Consider the following 20,846-nt stretch of genomic DNA (forward strand, 5'->3'; position numbering starts at 1 on the left):
TCACTCCTTTTACTCCAGGAACCTAAAATCCAAACTTGGAAGATAATTTTTGTAGCGGGGTATGTGCATTCACTCAACTAAGAAATGTAGCAGTTCTCGAAGGTCTCAGAATTTCTGCATCTCATAATTTCTTTGTCTGGTCCTCTTGGGGACTTGCTCCTGAGTCCTTTTCCTGCCCAGCCTCCTGATTTGGAGGTGTCGGTGCGACTGCAGTTTGAGAAGTTTCACAAGAAGGTGAGGAGTGGCCAGAGGAGGGGGGATGGGGAGAATAGAGCTGAGTGAACCTTGCTTTTCAAGATGGGGGAGCCCAGCGCAGCCTGGATGGAGAGGGAGGGCTGGAGGAGGTGGTCTTTCTTTGCTGGAGGAAGGTCCATGGGCAGAGCCTGGGGGCGAGAGGAGATGGTGTGCCGTGGGGGGCGTGAGGGCAGCCGTGGGCCTCTGGCCTCCCCCTCCCGCAGCTGTGGCCACTGGCACGGTGGGAGACGCTGGTCTGGGGAGGAGAGTAGAGTCAGTGATGTTCACGGTCGCTGAGAAAGCAAGCAGGCAGCCCTGCTCCTGGCCAAGCCTTTCTCTGAGGTCGGGGTCTGGAGGCGGGGTGACCCTCCACCTTACAACCGAGAGTCCGGTCCCAGCATCATGCCACTCCCAGACTCCAGCGTGGGACCGATGCCCCCCTCCCCACCCCGGTCTGTGGCCGGTTGCTCTCTGGTGGGTCCCTCATGCTGGGTGTGGGCAGTGGAGCCCCCAAGTCTCCAGGGCACGTCCTGTGAACGCCCTCCTGTTCCCAGGCCCAGCTGCCTCGGAGGTGACCACGCTGCCTGGGAAGGGGTCGAGAAGGGGGCCAGGGTACGCAGTGTCTCTGCGTTCTTCCTCTGTGCTTTCTCCTGCCACCGGGTGGGAATCCCCAGGACAGCAGAAATCTCCGGGTGTCTCCCTGGCTGGGGCTCCCCCACCTGTCAGCACAGAGCCAGGCCTTTCCCAGGCATCACAAAGTAGAAACCGCATCTGTTTTCCAAGAAAGGACGCTGAGAGAGATGGCCAAATTGAGTTAGGAGTGCCAGGAATCCAGACCCACGAGTTCCTGTAAGGCCCGCCTTACCTCTGAATTACAGCTGCTTTCCGCGTTTCTGCAGGGAAACCAAGCCGCTGTCCCCGTGGCATTTACAACAGCTTGATTTACAGGCCCGCATGTTCGCTGCACACTGCACATCCATTCTCTCTCCTTCTTTAAACTTTTAAGCCTTTGCCTTATGAATGAGGCCACTGATTTTCTAGGTTCCCTGGGCTTTTTATATGAGGTCTTTTTCTTTCTTCTCTGCTGGTTTCTCCATAAACATGTTCTGAACACCTACTCTATGCAAGACCTGTGACGGGCTCCCCAGGGGTCCAGAAATGAACTTGGCAGAGTTCTGGGCCTCAAGGACTTTGCATTCAAGGGGGGGTGGGAGGGAAGATGCCCAACATGCAGAGAAGTTCCCTACTCGGTGTCCCCGCTGAGCAACCCTGTAACGGACGCTTATTCTGCGCTGACGCCGTGTGAAGTGCTAGGGCCGAGTGCTGATGGCCAGGACCGACGAGGACCCCGAGCTCACCCCGTGGGGAGGGGGCGGTGTGTCAGGGGGTAGGAGGACAGGATCGCAGGCCACTCCTGGAGCCCACAGCAAAGCCCGTGTGGTCTGGTGGATGGGTCAGGGATGGTTTCTCTGAGTCAGTGATGGCTGAGCTGAGACCTGGGGGCTGAGCAGGAGGTCGCAGGTGAAGCGGGCGGGGGAGAGGGAATTGTTCCAGGCAGGGGGAGTTGCCCCGTGAAGATGTGGCATCCAGAGAGAGCACAGCGTGTCCGAGAAACCGCCCGAAGTCCAGAGAGTGTGCAGCGTGGAGCGAGGCGGAGGTCGGGGTGCTGGAGCTGTCTCCGCCCCAGGCGGAGCGGAGCCCAGACGGCGGTGGCCAGCGTGTGTCACGAGCCTGGCGAGACACCGGGGGGGGCCCAGGTCGGGCGGCTGATGCGATTTCTGTTGCTCGGAGGAAAGGCCAGGGTGGCCAGACCGTACGTGAGGAAAACTGTTCAGAGACCCTGAACTTGCTGTCATTAATCTCAGTGACAGCTGGGCCAGAGTGGGAGAGAAGTGACAGATTCGAGTCATTGTTAAGGAGAGGAATCTGTAGGACTTGCTCATCAGTCCGACCTGGAGGGTGAGGGCCGGAGGGGAGCCAGCACAGCTCCAGGGCTTCTGTCTTGGCCCGCTGGGCTGGAGGAGGTCGCGTTCACTGCCACGTGGGACCCCGGGGTGTACGGAAGCCTGCGGTTGGAGGCCCCTAGGAGACACCTGCGGGCAGTAGGATCTGTGAGTGTAAAGCTCAGAATCAAGGAGGGCCTGGGAAATACAGCTCCGGGAGTCAGCAGCAGCTACAGCCCGGGGAGTAGATAGAAACCCCCAAGGGGCACAGTGGACTGAGAGGGAAGGAGAGCCTCAGGGAGCCCCCCAGAGACACAGCATTTAAGGGGAGACAGAGGCAGAACCGCCAAGCAGTAGCAGCGAGGCCTTCTCAAGGGGGACGTTTGCACGCCCTCTTTGGTGCAGGACAGTGGCAGGACCTCAGAGACCCTGGGGCCCTGGGAGAAGACACGGGTCACTGGACCAATTGGACCAGCAGGACCGCAGCAGAGAAGGAGGGAGGAGCTCGGCCTGCCTGGGACCTAGGTTGGTGGGGCTGCGTCAGACCCAGCACCTGGGAGCCCAGACCCCCTGAGCCCCTGGGCCCTGCTCGCCTGTCTCTAACTTTCCTGCTGTGGCGAACGCCTTCCCAGCTCCTCTTTGCAAAGAATTATGCAGTTCTTCTTGACTGGAGCTCATGGGGCAGCCCTGATGCCGAAGGGAGAAAACATGTTTGAGGAAGAGGAGCCTTTCCCCCAGTCCTGAACCGGCCGCCTCTGGACGAGAAGACTGCTTTTTTAATCTAAAAGAACTTTACATTTACGCTTGACTGAAGCACAGGCCACTTTTGTCCTGGAAGCCAATGGGAAGCCGGGGTTTGGGTAATCTATGCGAGGCCCCTTAGCTGCCCTGCATCCATCATCCCAAGTGACAGAATTTACATCATTAATCATTGGTGGCAATAGAAAAGTCATTGGAATAGAATGTTGTCACAGGATAAATGTCTCCCAATTGCATATAAATGTCTCGGCTTTACTGTACTGTTTGTGCTCGAGAAATACTGTGGTGGCTTCAAAATGGTATTTATCTGGCATCAGGAAGCCATCAACACTAGCCTGTCCTGCTCACACCCTCTCCCAAGGAAGCCTGGACTCCCCCCAGGGGCCTCAGCCTGGGGCCACCGCACACCTGGATTTGGGCAAAGGGAGGGGGTGCTGCTGGCTCCCAGGTGCTTTAGGGTGGCCGATGCCGTGAGGGTTAGAAAACGCTCCAGCCCAGTCATCCCGCCGTGACACCCTGGTCGTCGTCCCATGGCTAGAGGGATTTGCACCTTCCCTCTCCATGGCCACAGACCCTTTGATGCAGGGGAGAAAAGGATGTGAACCTGGCTGGGTTGCAAGGCCAGAGGGCCAGACGCTTCCAGGCGGCTTCACCGTTTCAGAAATCAAGCCCACAGCGTTTTTTTGGCTGGCGTCTCTCTGTTCCATGACCTGAAAACACGCTGTTTTTGGAAAGTGCAGATCTGCTGACACCCTTTTCTGGAGGTCTGTGTGTTTCTCTCTGGGGCGAGCCGCCCTGCCTCGGATGGGCCAGGTGCTGCTGGAGAAGGCGCTGGGCTTAGGAAGCGAGGCCCTTTCTGCTGGGATTTGAAGGAATTCTTTCTGCTTGAGCCTCAGGCTCTTCGTCCACTCAGGGTTCCTGGAGCGCTGCAGGGCCTGGTGGGAGGAGTGGGCACCGCCAGAAGCGGGGTGGGCATGCCAGGGACCTGAGGCAGGGGGCTGCCTCGGGTGGAAGGGCTTGCAGGCCTGTTAAGGACCGACTCTGTGTGACCAACGAGCTGTGTTAAACCGGAGCCAGGTGTCTGAGCTGATAAGCCGGGGCAGGGCTTTGTGGAGTATATTTGGCGGGAGAAGAGGTAGCTCCCCTTTTCTGTAGGGAATTTTGTAAATCACGGCCTATCAGATATGGAAGTGATCTGAGGCCAGGTGGATCCCCAACTTTGGATGTCACAGACTGGTCAAGTTTTAAAAAATTTAATTTGACCAAGTGAGGCCATTAAAAGCCAGTGGCCAGCTACTATATCATCATTTCATAAGTGGAAGAATATTCTAATACCAGCAATATAAGAGGGACATAATTTCAAGATAAAGAGTATTTCTCAAACGGAATAAATTTAGCTTTATGAAGAATTTGTTCCATTATACCTGTTTCATTTTGTTTTTTCTTTTTGTCTCTCGTTTTTTAAAATCGAGAGAAAAGTCTGGCAAAAATCTGTTCCTGGTCCCCGGTCCCCTCATTTCAGGCGAGCAAAAGGGGGGAAGGTGTCTGGCCAGAGCCCCACAGCCAGCAAGGCTTGTGTATCGTCCCAGCTAACTCTGGCTTCATAACAAGTCACCTGAGACTTCGCAGAATCATTTATTATTACCACCTCTCCTGGTTCTGGGGGCCTGGCTGGGCCGGGCCAGGGGCTCTCACTTGGGGCCCCAGTGCTGCTGAGTCAGACGGTGGCTGGGCTGAGTCGTCCGGAGGGCCCCTCACTCCATGTCTGGAAAGACGCAAACCCCTGGGGGCAGAGCAGCGGGGGGCTCCTTGAGCCTCCCTCCTTCTATGTGGTCTCCATGGCAGCTGCAGGACAGCCAGACTTCACACGTGGGCCCTAGATGTGCGAGTCCTGACAGGGAACCCAGGGGAAGCTGTGTTGCCTTCATGAAGTCACATAGCATCACTTCTGTGAGCTTGTATTCAAGGAGGGGGGAATTACATGCCCTTCTTGTTGGGAGAAATGCCAAAGGGTTGGCTGACATGCTCTAAAGCCACCCCATGGCTCCCAAGTTCCCCTGAGAGCCAGGTTTTAATCTGGGGTGCTGGGACCTTAGACCCCCCCATCCCCTTACCTGTTCCAGGAACAAGTCTGGTGGACGATAAAGCAGGTGGCTCTCTGGTGATGGGGGGCAGTTTCCGCTTGCTGGTCGCTGCTTGCACTTCTCTGAAGTAATAAATTTCATAGATAAGGTAGATTCCATCAAATAAGTATCAGTTAAGCTCTTTGATGATCATAAACGAGATGATGAATTAAAGTTAATCTAGAGAAATAACTGATAAAGAACAGAGACTTTGGGAATACAGCGTAAACTCACAGAATTCCAAGCGCTCACTCTTTATAAGAAGGCGGCCTGCAGCCCTGCTCGAGCACCTGCTGTGTGCAGGCCCAGTGGTGTGCAGAGGTGAGGGGGATGCGAGCGTGAGCCCCCGAGTATCCGTGATCAGATTGGGGGTCTCCTCGGGGCACCCCGTCGGGACCAGAGCGTGGGCAGGGATGACAGCAGACCCTTATTAAACCCCTCTGCTCGGGGTGGGCTAGTGGGCTGCTGGCTTTCAGCTCTGCAGCTCCCCGTCCGGGAGGTCTGTAAGGGCTTGCAGGGAGGTGAGGAGGAATAGCAGGCCACCCCAGAGCCACGTGGCCAGGCCCTGTGGGGACGCCCACAGCCCAGCCCCCAGCCTGTTCAAGCCGCACTGGGTGAAGCGCGGGCAGGTGGGGCAGGGAGATAGGTTTCCACCAGCCTGGGGAGGGTCCCGCGTGGTTGCTCTCTGTGGGGATGAGCTGGCCAGACGGGGGGTTAAGGGTCAGCTGGGGCAGGAAGTCCATGTCCGTCACCGTTTCCTAGTTACTGGACACCAGGTGATCCCCCCACCCCGCCCGGGTCTGGCCCAGTGTCCTGCCTCCACGGGGACCCCGGCTCCCATGAAAGCCTTCTGGGGTGTCCCTGGCCTCCGCCCCACGAGCTGTGTCTGTTCATGTGTCTCTCTGCTTGGGTGGCAGGCACCCCAGAGACCTCAGTCCTCTGAAGCCTCATGGGGGAGCCTTCTTGTTTGCTCAGGGTGACAGGCGCCGTCCCCAGGAGGTCCTGCAGAGCTGCCCCACCATGTACCCGCCCCCCGCGTCCCCTGCGACTCCTGGGAAAACAGCGGGGCAGGCTCTGCGTTTCTGCCCAGCCCGCGGCCCCTCTGAGACCTCTCTTCCACCAGCGCCAGGCGAAGCGTGGGGGCCGTGAATGAGGTCCCGGGGAAGCTGGCCGGACGCCTACCCGTGGGCCTGCGGAGGGGCCAGCACCCGGGACAGAGCAGTGGATGGACAGACACACTTAACCTTCCCCACGGACTGCCCAGAGGCCTTGTGCTTTCCCTCTGAATCACTGAGGCCTGCTGGGTTGGTGGGTAATTGTTACATACTACAGCTCTTGCCAAAAGGAGGGGGGAAAACAGTTCCCCAAGGTATGGAAGTCATCAGAAACAAGGACCCCCTCCGAGGCCATCACGCAAGCTGGTTTGCAGCTTTGCAGATGAAGGGGCGACTGGGGTACGTTCCCGCATGGGAAGGAGATGGAGGCTGGTCAGGCTCAGAAACGGCGCTGGGAGCACGGGCCAACCAGGCCTGGCCGAGCCCCACGACCTTGAGCAGGGCTGCTGGAGCCGAGAGTCAGGCCTGGGGCATGGGCTCCCAGCGGCACCCGCTGCCACCCTGGCCCTCGGGAGTGCGGGGTGGTAACCGGGGGCCTGGCCTCTCCCTCCTTCGCCTCCTGGGTGTCGACGCTGCTTTTCTGATCTGGTGCCTGTGAGGAGGAAATATATATTTAGACTCTTCTGTACTTTCCGTGGTAACAGTCGCTTTATTCCTGGTGAAGAATGAGGAAAATGGGTCAGCTGTATTTACTAAGAAGCGTGTTCCAGCTCCTTTTCCGAGGCTATTTATAAACTTTAAAAAATGTGAGCTAAGTTTTTTGCATCTTACTGGAAGCCACAGTGCCTATGAATACCCTTTCTATTACTATACTGAGAATCTAGCACTTCGGATTTGAAACAAGTCAACTGGGGCAGATAGAAATATTGCAAACACTGATTTTGATGCACTCTGGCAGGATGGGTTTGCCTCGTGGTTGGATTTCTCTGGGCGTTTTCTTCGTGAGACCTAGTCTAGCTTTCCTGGGTGTGGCGAGTGGACCACACAGTCTGACCCTGGCCCCACTGGGCCCTCGGGGGCTGCAGGTCCCCGGGGTGGCAGGTGCCCGAAGCCTGGGGACTTGGGGAATTTCGGAATCGCTCATCCATCCTTTGGGGCAACGGGGCCGTGGGCCGCTCCATGGCGGGCCCTGCTGGCTCGGCCCAGGGCTCACCTTCTCCCACGTCCTCCGTCTCTGACGCCTCGGCCCGTGTGTTGCAGGGTCACCAGTCCACTCACATTGTGCCCCGTGTGTGCACAGAAAACGTATCCTCTCTCCTTCTCTCCGTGTGGCCTGACCTTGCTTTCGAGAGGGGAGGGCTGGGCTCCTAGATTTTAGGTCCACTCTGGGAGTGTAGTCGAATGGCTTGTAGCAGCCCCTGAGGGAACCCCTCTCTGTCTGGATGTTTTGGGTCCCTGTTCAGTCTTTCTGAGCGCCCCTCCCCCGCTCCCGCCTGCCCCTTGGGGTTTGGGGAGGGGTGTGTGCTCGTGACCTGGTGGTGGCTGAGGGAGGGGTCCCTGCGCTCCACGGGTAGCTCCCTGGGTGCTGCTTGCAGAAAGGCTGGACGGATGAGCCCCAGGAGCCACCGGCCCATCTGGCCTCTGGGGAGGCAGCGCTGGAGGTGGAGCTGGTCCACTTTTATCTTCTCAGCGTTCCAAGGCCCCTTCCAAAGCGGCCTCCGCATCCTGACCATCAGAGGCCTCAGCCTTCCTGCCTTCTCCCACCGAGGCGCTGGGGCCCGCAGGTCATGGGGCACTAAGCCGCCTGGTGAGGATGTCTGTCCACCAGGGGGCAGGTCTTGGGGGGCTCCTCCCCTCACTGCCTGAACAGCTGCGGGGGCCTTATTTCCTCTCTGTGCCCCCGCCTCCTAGGGGTATCATATCCATAATAAAGGTAATAATGATCATAAGAATTATCAGCAGTCACCACTTGCTGATCACCTACTCTATGCCCAGCAGAGTTCTGCGCCCTCCTGTGTAGGGGCTGATTCCTCTTCAAGGCAAAGAGGGTTATTAGCGGGTGAAACAAGTTGTTCCAAGTCAGTTGCTCAGAACAGTACCCGGCAGCCTGAGTGTGAGCTCCGGGCGGTCCGTCATCCACGATTGCTCTCCCTCTCGTCCATCTACCTGCTCTGGAGCAGAAGTTCCCAAACTTTCTTGGTTCTTGGCACCCCGAGTGCCTCAGTGATTTTTTTTTTTTTTTATGGCGTCCCTAGGCTCAAAGAATACTTAACAGTTCCATTTATTAAGCAGTTAGATCCAAACGCCTTAATAAATATTTGTGTTCTAACAACAGCCGCTTGAAAATATCATACTCATCATTTTTTATTTCATTCTTAAATTACCCAATTACTTACTAATGGGATATGTGTGCCCATCGGGGGCTGGACAGCTTTTCAAATCCCGGAGTCAGATTGGGTGCCGCCAACCCCACTTCCTGTTCCATCCAGATTTTTTCCAGGTCCTTCCTTCTTATCTCAGCAATCACTGAAAACTCAGCTTCACAGTGACATGATGTCCTCCAAAGGCTCATAGGCTTATCTCACGGTGAAACTGTTGTTCCAGCAGTGTCTGACAGGGGTCCGACAGATATTTAGTATTGCTTGTTTCCCACAATAACTTAAAATATCCTGTGGTCTCATGAGTTCTCGGAGGCTCTCCAGGGAGCCTGGGTGCACAGTTTGGGAACCATGTTCCTAGGGCCTTTGGCTCCTCCTTGTTACCCAGGAAGCAGATCATTGACCCTCAGGTCTCACACTCCTGGTACCCATCTGGGGGGTGGTGCGTGCGGGAGGGATGACAAGGATCTCGTGCCCACCTCCGTCCTCCCTCTCGGCCCCTCCCCAGTCTCTTCGGACAGGAAGGGGTGTTTGTTCCCTGCTCTCTCTCCCTCTGCATTTCATTCTCCTCCTGCCTGGGCATCAGCCAAGGGGTGAGGGTGTAGAGGGGCATCTTCTCCACACTCGAGGAAGAACCCAGGCCCCGGATTCAGAAAACCCCCCCTCTGAACAAAATGCTCTCCAATCTGCAGCCACGCTGCTTACACTAACAAAAATCATGCCAGCCGTTCAGAGCTGAGAATTCCCTTTGTTGTTTCGGTGGGTACGTGTCCTCTCCTCTGCCTGAAGTACTGAAATCCGTTGCTTCAACGGGCAGGGAGCTCCCCAAACCACTCGGTTTACAAGACAGCGAGTCTGAAAAGATTTCTAAAAGGCTGTGCCCACGTTGCAAGCATCAGAGGGGGTACCAGGTGTCTGTACCTTCCTGTTCAGCAGGTGCGTATGTCTTAGGTCGATGGTAGACCAGGTGGGCAGGGCTGCATCTTATTAAACAGGTTCTTCACCCCAGGTCCTTTGTGCTATTCCTGCTCTCACACAGCCCCTCCTCTTTACCTTTACTCCCGTCTGCCTTCCCCATCTTAACCCTCCCAGGGAAGAGTTGATTACCTCCGTCTCCCCTGGGAAGATGCCCCTGCCTGCCTTGTTCCCAGACAGGCCCTTGCCTGCCGTTCCAGCTGTGGCCACTGCACCCTCCCTCTGCCTGGGTCGGTTCCAAGATCTCACCAGGCTCATTCTCACTCGGGACCTTTGCTCTTGCTGTCGCCTCCACCTGGCCTCTCTATCTTCAGCCGCTCCCGTGCCGCCGCAGCTCATTTTGATCTCACTTTAAATGTCGCTTCCCAAAAAGGCCATCAGTGAGCACCCGTCTAAAGGAGGCCCCCAGCCCCTCTGTTCAGTCCCCATGGCTCAGCCCCCGCAGAGACCCCGTCTGCATCGTGCTGTTTTCTCGGCACCCAGCGCTTTCTCAGAGCAGGGAATTTTTTTAACGGAAGGGACTTTCAGGGTCGCCAACTTTGAATTTTGCCAAGTAAGACTTTGAAAAATTCCAGCGACCGTATATCATTGGCATTTCATAACAGAAAAGTTGGAAGGACATGATCTCTGGATGAAGGACAGTTCTTCAGATGAAATCAGTTTGGCTTTATTGGGAACGTGTTGCATTGGCCCTTCTCTCATCTCGAGGAGGATGGATGGAAACCCTCACGACACGACATGAGTCCGTCAGTGAGCGCTTTGGGGACTCCGTGGTCACCCTCCCAAGGCCGTCCTTGTTTCGTTCTCGTGATGTTTGTCCCCTTCGCTCGGCTGTGAGCTTCTGGTGGGGGGACCACACTTTAGACTTAAGTTGCCTTTGCTGGGCTTCACATGCCCGGGTTGGTCTCTGGAAGCTTCCAGATCTGCCCAGACGCCCCCTCTTGTAGCTTCGAGCCGGCCTCACCGCCCCTTGCTCCTTGGTGACTTGTCATCATCCGGCCACACGCCTGTCCCCCTGGTGGAGAGCCGGTGCCCAGACAGGGTCCAGGGCTCCCTCCGTTTTGTTCCCCGGGGCTGGCACCTGCGTCCCTCACTGTGCTGCGCGCTGCTTCGATCCGCTGAAGACAAACCCTCAGCCGGTGGTGACCGCGGAGAAGTCCGTGACAGAGACCACCCTCAGGCCACAGCGCAGGGTATGCGACACGGAGCTGTCTGTCTGTCTGTCTCTCCAATACGGAATTTAGTTTCTACTTCAATCCTTCCTTCCACCAGGACGCAGAAACATAATCTCATTTAATTCTGGGGTTTCTCAGCGCATTTAAAGCTGCCCCTAAACCACCACTGGGTTTGTTGGTGTGTGAGGGGCAGGTGGAGGGAGGGGTCTGGCCCTCAGTTACTGCCATTTCCTCAGGTTCCTGGCTGCCACCCCATATGGGTCACTGCTCTGCCCCCCTGTCCCCTGGCCTCTCCAGGGCCAGGTTTCCTCAGCTGCTTCTACGCCCCTCTTGGGGGCTGAGGGACCCTTTTGCTGCCCCCGCCCCCCAGCAGCCCTCTCTGTTCTCTGGGGCATAGGGTGCATGCCATTGGTACCACGTAAGGAAGAAGACCGCTGCTGGGGACGATGGGCCTCTCTGGGGTCCTCGTGTCACCTGTCGCCAGGGCGGGAGCAGGTGGGACCACGCCCCACATGGCTTTGATTCTTCTGTTCTCTGTTCCACGCACCAGCCCTTGACTGGGGCAGAGATGCCCTCAGTCTGATTCGCATAAAAGGCTACAAGGAAGCAGGGGCCAAGAGAAACCTCTATTCACACCTCCCACCTGTGAACCCACTGCAGATAAAGGTTCTGGTCGGGGCTTTTGCGGGGAGACTTCTAGGGTGTCTGAGGAAGGAGGGAGGGTGCGGGCTGAGCCCCCGTAGGGAGCTTGTTCAGAGGGGGTGTGGGCCAGTACCTGCTGGAGCTGTCGAGTGCTCTAGATTATTTGTTCATCTGTGTATTTACATTTGCTTAAAACTTTCACTTTAGAAGTAATGCATGTTTAATGAGGAAGAGTGAGGAGAGACAGAAAAACAAGTAGAATCAGAGTCATTTATCTCAGCACCTGGATTTATCTTTACATCTTGGTGGGTGTCTCTGAGATGGTTTAGTCATAAAAGCAGTGATAATCATAGCACCAAATATGGCTCTTGCATTGAGTGCTTACGATGCCTACTTCTAAGAATCACACAGATATTAATTGATTGAATCATAACAACCCTGTAGGGTGGATACGACTGTTATCCTCATTTTACAGAGAAGGACGCTGAGGCACAAAGTGTTTGTGTGATTTGTGTAAAGTCAGTCCGCTGGGGACCCTGGTGGTGCGCTCACACTGCACACCTGCACACAGGGTACGAATTTACGGCCAAGATACGCAACAGTGATGCACCCGCCAGTCAGGGATCTTGTCCCAGTTTCTTTCAGGAGAAGAACCGTATTTCCCTCTGTGTCCTCAGGGCTCGCAACACCAATTTACTGAATGAATGAACGAATGAATGAATTCTGATGCACGCTTTTCCTCCACGAGTCACGGGCAAATTACTGTTCCTCCTGTTGGTTCCTTTCTTTCCTTTCCCTGCTCACAGCACGCGCACATCCTGGGGGCCTCCTCACACAGCTCCAGGGGTCCCCTTCACCTTTTTAGTCTTTATCTAAAAATAGCGTCATTGAGGCATCTTCGACATATGATAAACTGCACATATTTAAAACGTACACCTTGGTGGGTTTTGACATCACCATCACCAGATCAAGAGAATGAAATGCCCAGCCGCCCAGAAGTGTCCTGGACCCCTTTGTAATTCCTCGCTCCAGGTCCGCCCCGCCTCCTTCCCTGGCACTGCTGTTCTGCTTTCCATCACCATAGTTAGTCTGCATTTCCTAGAGTGTTATCGAAATGGAATCCTACAGTCTGCACTCTTTTTTCAGTCTGCCTTCTTTCACTCCACACAATTATTTGGCTGCTCGTCCACGTTGCAGGTATCAGTTCATTTCTTTTTATCGAAGAGCAGTGTTCCACTGTGTGGATAGGAGGTGATTTGTCCATTCACCTGTTGATGGACCTTTGGGTTGTTTCCAGTTTTTGACTATTACAAATAAAGCTGATATGAACATTCGTGTACAAGTCTCTGTATGGTCATATGCTTTCTCTTCTCTTGGGTAGATACCTAAAAGTGGAAAGCCCGGATCATATGGAAACTGCCAAACTGCTTTCCAAAGCAGCTGTACCATTTTACATTCCAACCAGCAGCAGGGGATGAGAGTCCGAGTTCCCTCACATCCTTGCCAATACTTTGTATGGTCATTCGCTTTCTTTTTATTATTTTTTTAGATTTATGTTATTGAAGTATAGTTGATTTACAATGCTGTGTTCATTTCTGCTGTACAGCGAAGTGAGTCAGTTATACATATATATACATTCTTTTTCCTATTCTTTTCCATTATGGTTTACCACAAGCTATTGAATATAGCTCCCTGGGCTCTACAGTAGGACCTTGTTGTTTATCCAGCTTATATGTAACAGTTTGCATCTGCTGACCTCAGACCCCCACACTCCCCCTCCCACCCACCCCCCGCCCCCTGGCGACCACGAGTCTGTTCTCTGTGTCTGCGAGTCTGCTTCCGCTTTGGATTTGCTTTAATTTTAGCCATTCTAGTAGGTGGTTGGTGGCACCTGGTCGTGGTTTTAATCTGCATTTCCTTAATAACTAATGATGTTCACACACTTAATTGCCACCCCTGTGTGTTCTTGGTGAAATATCTGTTCAAATCTTTTGTCCATTTCCAAAAAATTGGGTTACCTGTGTTTTTATTATTGGGTTTTGAGAGTTCTTTATATATTGTCTAGAAAAAGTCCTTTAGCAGATATAGGCTTTACAAAGATTTTCTTCTAGTCTGTGACTTCTCTTCATTCTCATAACGGTATCTTTTGAAGAACAGAAATTAATTTTGATGAAGTCCAATTCATGGATCTTTTTGTTTTCATAGCTCATGCTTTTGGTGTTGTATCGAAACAATCTTTGCCTAACCCAGGGTCACAGATATTTTCTCCTATGTTTTCTTACCAAAATTTTATACATTTGAACTTAGGTCTATAAGCCACTTTGAGTTCATTTTTGTGTATGGGGTGAGGTTCATTTTTCTTTTTTTTTTGCATGTGGATGTCCAGTTATTCCAGCACTATTTGTTGGAAAGCCTCCTGCTTCTCCACTGAGTTGCCTTTTGCTGCTTTATGGAAAATCATTCGTTCACAGGTATGAGGGTCTGTTTCTGGACCCTGTTCTATTTCAGTGATCGGTTGTCTATCTTCACACCAAACCCACTGACTTGACTGCCGTAGCTTTATAATAAATAAAATCCTTAAAATCCTTAGAATCAAAGCCGTGTTAACTCTCCAACTTCATTCTTCTCTTTCAGAGCATTTTGGCAGCTCTGGGTCCTTTGTGCTTCCATATGGATTTTAGAATTGGCTCCCGTTTCTAAAACAAAGCCTGCTGGGATCATGATTGGGATCCAGCCTCACGCTGTATTCTCTGTGGGTTCCCTCCTCCAGAGTTGTCACCTGGTTCCCCCTACACGGGACAGCTCTGGGGTCAAATGAGCGGCTGGGTGGGAAGGCACCTCAGTCAGTAGAAGGAGAGGGTGTTAGTATTTATAAAGCATTTTCAGAGACACTTTGCATTGACCTTAGGGTGTCAAGATGTGATTTTTTGTTGTTGTTGTTGAGCTGGGGGTCTCTGCTGAGGAATGCAGACCTGACAGATTCCCAAATGCTTGTGGAATCTTCCATCACTTGTGGTCCTGGGTCAGTCCTGGCAAGGAAACCGCTCTTCCTTTTGCAAAGTACACGTGGAGCTTTAATCCACCCGGGTGGCCTGCCAGAGGTTCCCCAGGTGTGAACGCCTGCCGACCTGGGTGGACCCACAGGTGACCCTGCGAGTGGGCACCGGGCAAGGATTTCCTTCTAGAACATTCCTTTGAGGAGGAAGGAGGAGACTCGGTAACTGCAGCCCTGCCTGGCTGGCCATGTCTCCATGTGTTCCTGGCCTTAACATGTGCGTGGAACCCCTCACCTCCTTCCAGGTGTGGTGTGCGGCCCGCAGGAGCTGCCTGAAGCCCTGCAGCAGGTACCCCGTTCCCTCTGCTTTCCTGGGCCAGCTCTCAGGGAAGGTGTTCTGCAGGGGCCGTGTGGTCGTAGAGGAGGGAAAGGCTTCGAGGAAGCTCTGATGGGCCATTTCAGTGGGCTTTTCCGAGGACTGTGCACTAGGGGCTGCCCCTGGGGAGAAGGAGCTGTTAAACTGTCGAAATAAAAAGTCATCCAAACTCCTTAGGCCAATCGAAAGCACTTAACTCACACGACAGGCAGCAAAGGCAGCAGATTTCCCTGCAGTGTGTTATGGGGGGGTGGGGGGGAAAGGCTGTTGGGGAATTTAAAGAACAGAGGGAAAGTTTTAAAATGCTGGAATCTACCTAGTCAATAATACATTAAATTTGGGATTCATAAAAAGTAATAGCGGTGAAAATCTCCCCAAATAAGTTTTTATTCTAGAATGGGATGGCAAATCTCCTGGAGCACTGGTTATCCCATAGGTGCGGTATTCTGAAATACAACCTGGGGCATATATATTGTCAAATAATAACGTGTTATGAAACCAATCAGCTGTGAGCTCCCCCCTTGGCAGTTTGGAAGTAAAACCCTTTCTCCTTTACAAGGCCAAGTGACTCTTAATTCCTCCCAGGAGATTTCACGTTAAAATGTGTTCACTGCCAGCTGACAAAAGAGGCGAGTCCAGATTTATTACCCTGGCACCTGCAGCAAAAAAAAATGACGGATGATGAAAATATATTTAATTATCATTCCACGCCACATCTCTGCCTGCTCCAGTCACAGGGCTGCAGCTGTTGGCGCACACTTTATTTTAAAGTCAATGTGCTTATCTGGAGCGAAGGCTGCTAGCTCTGAGTAAATTGACTTGTGGGAGGAAAGGGTGGCGATCTTCTCTAGCCCCAGCCGAACAAATGCAGATTTGTATTCTGTGCACCTGATTTAATTGTCTAATCCGCCCCACATCATATCAGCTCTGGGATTTGGCTTTTGTAAAGAAAACATTTGCAAGAAGTAAACTTTTCCGTGGCCTTTCTCAGCGGAAATGAATGATTTTCCTTCCTAGACTGTGAAGCTGAAGGTGGATGCTCATGTTTCTGGAGAAGCGTCTCAGACAGGAGGAGCCCTAGAGAGGCCCTGGCTGGACCCTCTTCTTCACCAGATGAGGACAGAGTCCAGAGGGCAGGCGCCGGGGCTCGCACGGTGGGAAGTCTGGGCCTGGAGCCCTGGCCTCCTGGCTCCCGGGCAGCCCCTGTGTTCTTATGACTTGTGTCTGTGAGAGGTCCTGCCATTTGGAGTGATGAGCCTGAGTCTAGAGGATGATTCACAGAACTGCCCTCCTGTTTGTCTTCTGTTGGAGCCTTCTGGACAATGAAACCCTGGGAAGGGCAGCAGCGCTCTGACTTGGGTGAAATGTGTCAGATTTCGTGGAGTGCAGGTCAGGGGGAATCTGGCTTGGCTGTCAGGAGTGTGTACCATTAACCTGCACCTAAGATGATGCAATTTTCAACAAGAAAAGCCCAGATAATAGGCAGTACATAATGTGACAATATTCCGGCTGTATCTCTTCTTATCGGGAGAAGCCGCTCAGTGTCGTGTGTATGGTGGGGTTTAGTACAAAGTGATGGAATTTCCACTGAAAGTAAAATACAATAACTGGATTAGCAGTTGGGATACAAGGGAGAGATGATGCTGAGTGTTTCTGACGGTGCCTTGTGTTGCCGGTGGCTGGAGGTGGATGCCTGGGGATGGGGGCAGGAGGGGATGAGGCACAGGGAGGGGCTCATTTCCTCTGACCTTCTCTTTGATGAGTAAGGATGCAAGACTGCATCTGCTGAGCCTGCAGGACCTGAGGCCGGGGGAGGAAGGAGAGTTCTGTCTTATGGATTTGGGCTGTGAGCAGTGTTCGTAGCCACCAAGCTTTCCACGTATTGATCGGATTTTGTCCGTAAACCAGAGAGAGTCCATCCTCATTACCACCATCTTCCCCATCCTCATCACCATCACCGTATTCCTCCTCCTCCTCCTCCATCACTTATTATGTACCAGGCCCTTGGCTGAGTCGTTCAAATTTGTCATCTCCTGTAATCCCACGAGGTAGATATTATTCTGCTTATTCTACAGATGAGAAAACTGAAGTTTAGGTAAGTGACAGAGCTAGGACTTGAAGCCAGACCCTGGAGCCCATTCCCTCAATTATACTTTTTCACTTAGGAAATTTAAATATATAGATTTAATTTTATAGGTTAAAGGAAGGAAAGAGAAAGCCAACTCTGTCCTTTTTAAGAAAGAAGTTTGAGGACATCAACAATTTTGAGTTTGAAGACTGATGCTTGGGGATTTCTGTTCCCATGTGGCTGACAGCCCCTCAGCTCTGGGGACTAGGACCTCTGGGAGAAGGCTGGTGGGGGGGGGGGGCAGAGCCGTGAGGGTACGTGGAGGAGGTGCTGGGGGTCCTGGCCCCAGGACTCCCCAGGGAGAGTCACAGCCTGCAGCAGGGAGCCCCAGTGGGAGGGGAGCCTGTGCTCCATCCTGGCAGTGCTGGAGCCGTCGCCCCTGGGGTGGGACAGGGACGGGGCCCTTTGGTGGCTTGCCTGGCAGGCCTGGGCACAGACACTCAACCGTGCTGTCCTCCCAGGTCTCCTACATGGTCTCTGCCATCCCTCACACTGTCCCCGGTGTGTGTTGGTCCTGTTGGTGTCGCTTGTTTTCTTGTGATAAGTCAGAGCAAGTGGGGCCGTGCTGAGTGGCCCGCACTCTGATCCCCCTCTGCCCTGGCCACACAGCCTCCAGGAGACCTGACCTTTGTATCTCTGGTCTCCCGTGACTCCTCTGGCACCCAGCGGCCGGCCCATCGGGGGCTCTGGGTTTGACGCTTGACTGTCGTGCAGGCTGAGCGGGATTGTGACTCCATCTTCCGGGCTGAGCTGCCTGGACACGTGACAGGGTGGCAGCCCCCAGAGCACGGGGACATCCTGCACTCTCGTCTGCTGCCCGCAGCTGCACACTCACAGCAGGATCTCGGGGTTGACACCAGCTCCCCCCGACCACAGAGCCAGACCGATCTGTGTCTCAGAGACCAGCTCTCAGCAGATACTAGTTATGTGTCTGCTGTAGGCCCGGCGCCGGGGACCCAAGGCTCAGGGAACTCAGGGGGTCGTGGTGGCTCACAGGGCTGCACCCACATTCACGCTGTCGTCCCCAGACCCTGGGCCAGCGGGACTTGCGGCCGTGGCCAGAGGAGCAGACATCTCCCACGTGGATTGTATCAAAGGTCGAGGAGACGGGCCGCGTCATGACTGGCTCATCAGGGTAACTATGGACAAGAAATTAATGCCGATTTTATTTCCAAGCGAGGCTGATGACTCTCTTTACCACATTAATTTTTATTAAGCATTTTATGTATTATTCCATAACCACAGACTATGCAGAGACAGTTTAGAACACATTATGGGTTGTGTGTTTGGTAATTACCATATGGCCTCAGTCCAGAACGTAGAAAAGACAGTAAACATGATTGTTTTCCCGTAGAAGGGAATCACCATGGTGATGTGTGGACGGGCCTTGGAACCAGCGGCACTGCCCACAGTCTGGGCTCACGAGCCAGCGCCACCCCGTCCTCGGGACAGTGGCGACGCCCGACCCTGTGGGGCAGCCTCCTGGCCCCTCGTCTCGGGCTACAGGGCTTCTGCTCAGCCCCATTCCCTCCCCCGGCCTCTGCTGCCAGCACCCTTTTCTACTCCATCACTGGACACATCACACAGGTCCTTCTTGCTGCTCAGGTGTCCCCTCAGGGAAGGCTTCCTTCCTGCCCGGAGCAAGTAACCCCGGTCACTCTTGATCACAGTGCAAGGTCTGTTTTCATCATGGCGTTGATTTACTCCTGGAGGGCTTTTGCTTAGCATTTGTCTCCTCACTGCCTCGAGCTCCACAAGATCAGGGACCTTATCTGTCCATCCCAGCATCTCGGGTAGCTAGCCCACCCACAGCGCCTAGTAGGCATGCTACAAATATTTATTGGATGGATGAATGAATGAATGAATGAATGTCTCCTCCCCTGGACTGTGAGGTCCCCGAGAGCAGCGCCAAGCATCCCGGCGCCTCTGCCTGCATCTCTGTGCAGCCTTAAACCGTCCAACCGGGAGGCCGGGACGGAGCCCCTGTCGGGGAACCGGTGCTGGGCTAGGGGCTGTGGATTGTTTAGTGAAGGCTCAGAAGAGATTTCTGAGCTTTCTGGGGAGCCAAGAGCCTGAAACGAGTAACCATCCAGGGACTCCAGGAGCGGTAGATTCAGGGGTGCGATGGTGTGACGTGGGTCATAGTAGGGAGGACGGAGAAGGCCGGTGTTCCCTCTGCAGGTGTCATCATCGCCTTTGTCTCCGTCTTGGTCACCATCATCGCCTATTTCTTCCTGTGCCGGGCCAGGCCAGCACGAGCCCCACCTGCTTGTGGCATCCTCAGTCTCCTGACAGGTGGGCGGGGATAGTCTCCTTACCCCAGAGGAGCCCACCAGCCAGTAAGTGCGGGGCAGAGAAGGACTTGGGACCCTCTCCTCCCTCCACCTGCCGCTGCCTCTCTGGGCACACCACAGGGGGCATCTCACAACTGTAGGAGAGTCCCAGCAGGACTCCTAAGTCAGCTTCAGTGATGTCCACGGGCGCCGGGCGCCGGAATGCTTGAAGCCGCAGGACACTGTCGGGAGACCCTGCCGCCTGCGATCTCCCAGGTGCCCAGCTCTCCAGGCCCTTCCCTGATCCCATTCCCTCCAGGGTCAGACGCAGTGTGTCCATTCGACATCGAGGAAGCTGTGATCTGGAGAGCACAGGGACTTGACATCATCACGCGTCTCCCGACCCTGAGGCACAGATTTGGGTGCAAGTGCTTCGTGTTGGAGGCGACCCCTCAGGAGTCAGTGAGCAGTTAGCACTGTGGGCTCAGAGACGGCTAGAGCACACCGCAAAGTGGCCCCGGCGGGGAGGGGGACGGAGCCGGGGCATTGATCCACCAGCCCCTGTCCCCATGGGCTGAGGGGCACTTCTGGGCAGCCCTGCAGGCCGACTGAGCCCAGCCTGAGAGCAGTGGTCAAATGCTCAGAGTGGTCTGTGGGTGACCTCTGGCCAGGTGGAGGCCGCACCGGAGGGCTGGACTGTCCTGTAACCTTGCCGAGCCTGGCAGTGCCTGGGGTGGGCCAGAAGCCAGGTATGGCCTCTCAGGGCTCTTTCCCAGGACTCCAGAAGGAGAGGTGGGAGGCCTGAGTCTTGACAAATTCAGCCACCAGAGTCTGAAAGCCAGGGGAGTCCAGCTGGCTTTGCTGGGGCAGCATGGCTGGGGGTGCACGTGGGGCTGTGCTGCTGTCACGGGGGGGAGCCTCGCCCACGGGGTTCAGCGTGGGAACCTGTGCCCTTAGTGGCTCCACGGGCTGCACGCAGGCCTGCCTCCATGCCCTCATTCTCTTCTCACCATTTTTTGCTTTAAAGAAATCTCATTTTACAAACGGTTTCCTGCACATTACAAGTGCTGTTCGCAGCGCTTACACCCTGTTTCATAATTGGCCCGTACAGTACACACTGTTCAGAATTTTTAATCAACGATGGCAAGTTGCCCCAGCAATTTAAATAAAAAGTATATAAATGAATTTAGTATTTTAATATTACAATGACATTAGCCTTATATATGTACTTAGCAATTTCATGCAGTATTATAATTTCGTAAAATAGTCCTCTTCATTTGGCTGGCGGATAAACCCTGGAGTTAAAACCATGGGCTCTCTGTGCAACCAGCAGAGAAGGGAGAGAGCTCAGAAGGGGGAGGGCAACGTGCAGGCCAGGCCGTTCCCTCCCTGGTGATTCCACTGCACCTGTGCTGGGAGGTGGGAATTCAGCCGGTGGCCTTGGGCAACCCTGACTCAGCGGTGCTGCCGCCGGTGCACACCTGGGCAGCCTGTCGCGTGCCCGGAGCGGGTGGGGGGAGCACGAGACGGTGCCTCGGGGCAGAATGGGAACGTCAGTGCAGGGAGGGCCAGCCCTGCCAGCTTCCAGTAATTTCTGAGGGCCTCCTCCTGTTGTGCTGGGGATTGTACCGACCACTCTGCGGGTGTTAGCCCTGCTCAAGGTCACGGTGACCTGCCCGTGGCTGATGCAGTGGACGGTCCTCATGTCCCTTGACGGCCAGCAGCATCTAACACGGCTGATCCCTCCTCCTCTCTGGAGTGGTCCACTTGGATTCTGGGATGCCGTGGTT

General features: G+C 54.3%; 1 protein-coding gene across 4 annotated transcripts in view; it reads left to right on the forward strand.

Annotated features, from left to right (window-relative positions):
* CAMTA1 (calmodulin binding transcription activator 1) overlaps positions 1-20,846 on the forward strand; it is an 888,068-nt gene that overhangs the window by 130,267 nt on the left and 736,955 nt on the right. The window lies entirely within an intron of this gene.

This window comes from Balaenoptera acutorostrata, chromosome 1 (genome assembly GCF_949987535.1).
Source record: "Balaenoptera acutorostrata chromosome 1, mBalAcu1.1, whole genome shotgun sequence".
NCBI lineage: Eukaryota > Metazoa > Chordata > Mammalia > Artiodactyla > Balaenopteridae > Balaenoptera > Balaenoptera acutorostrata.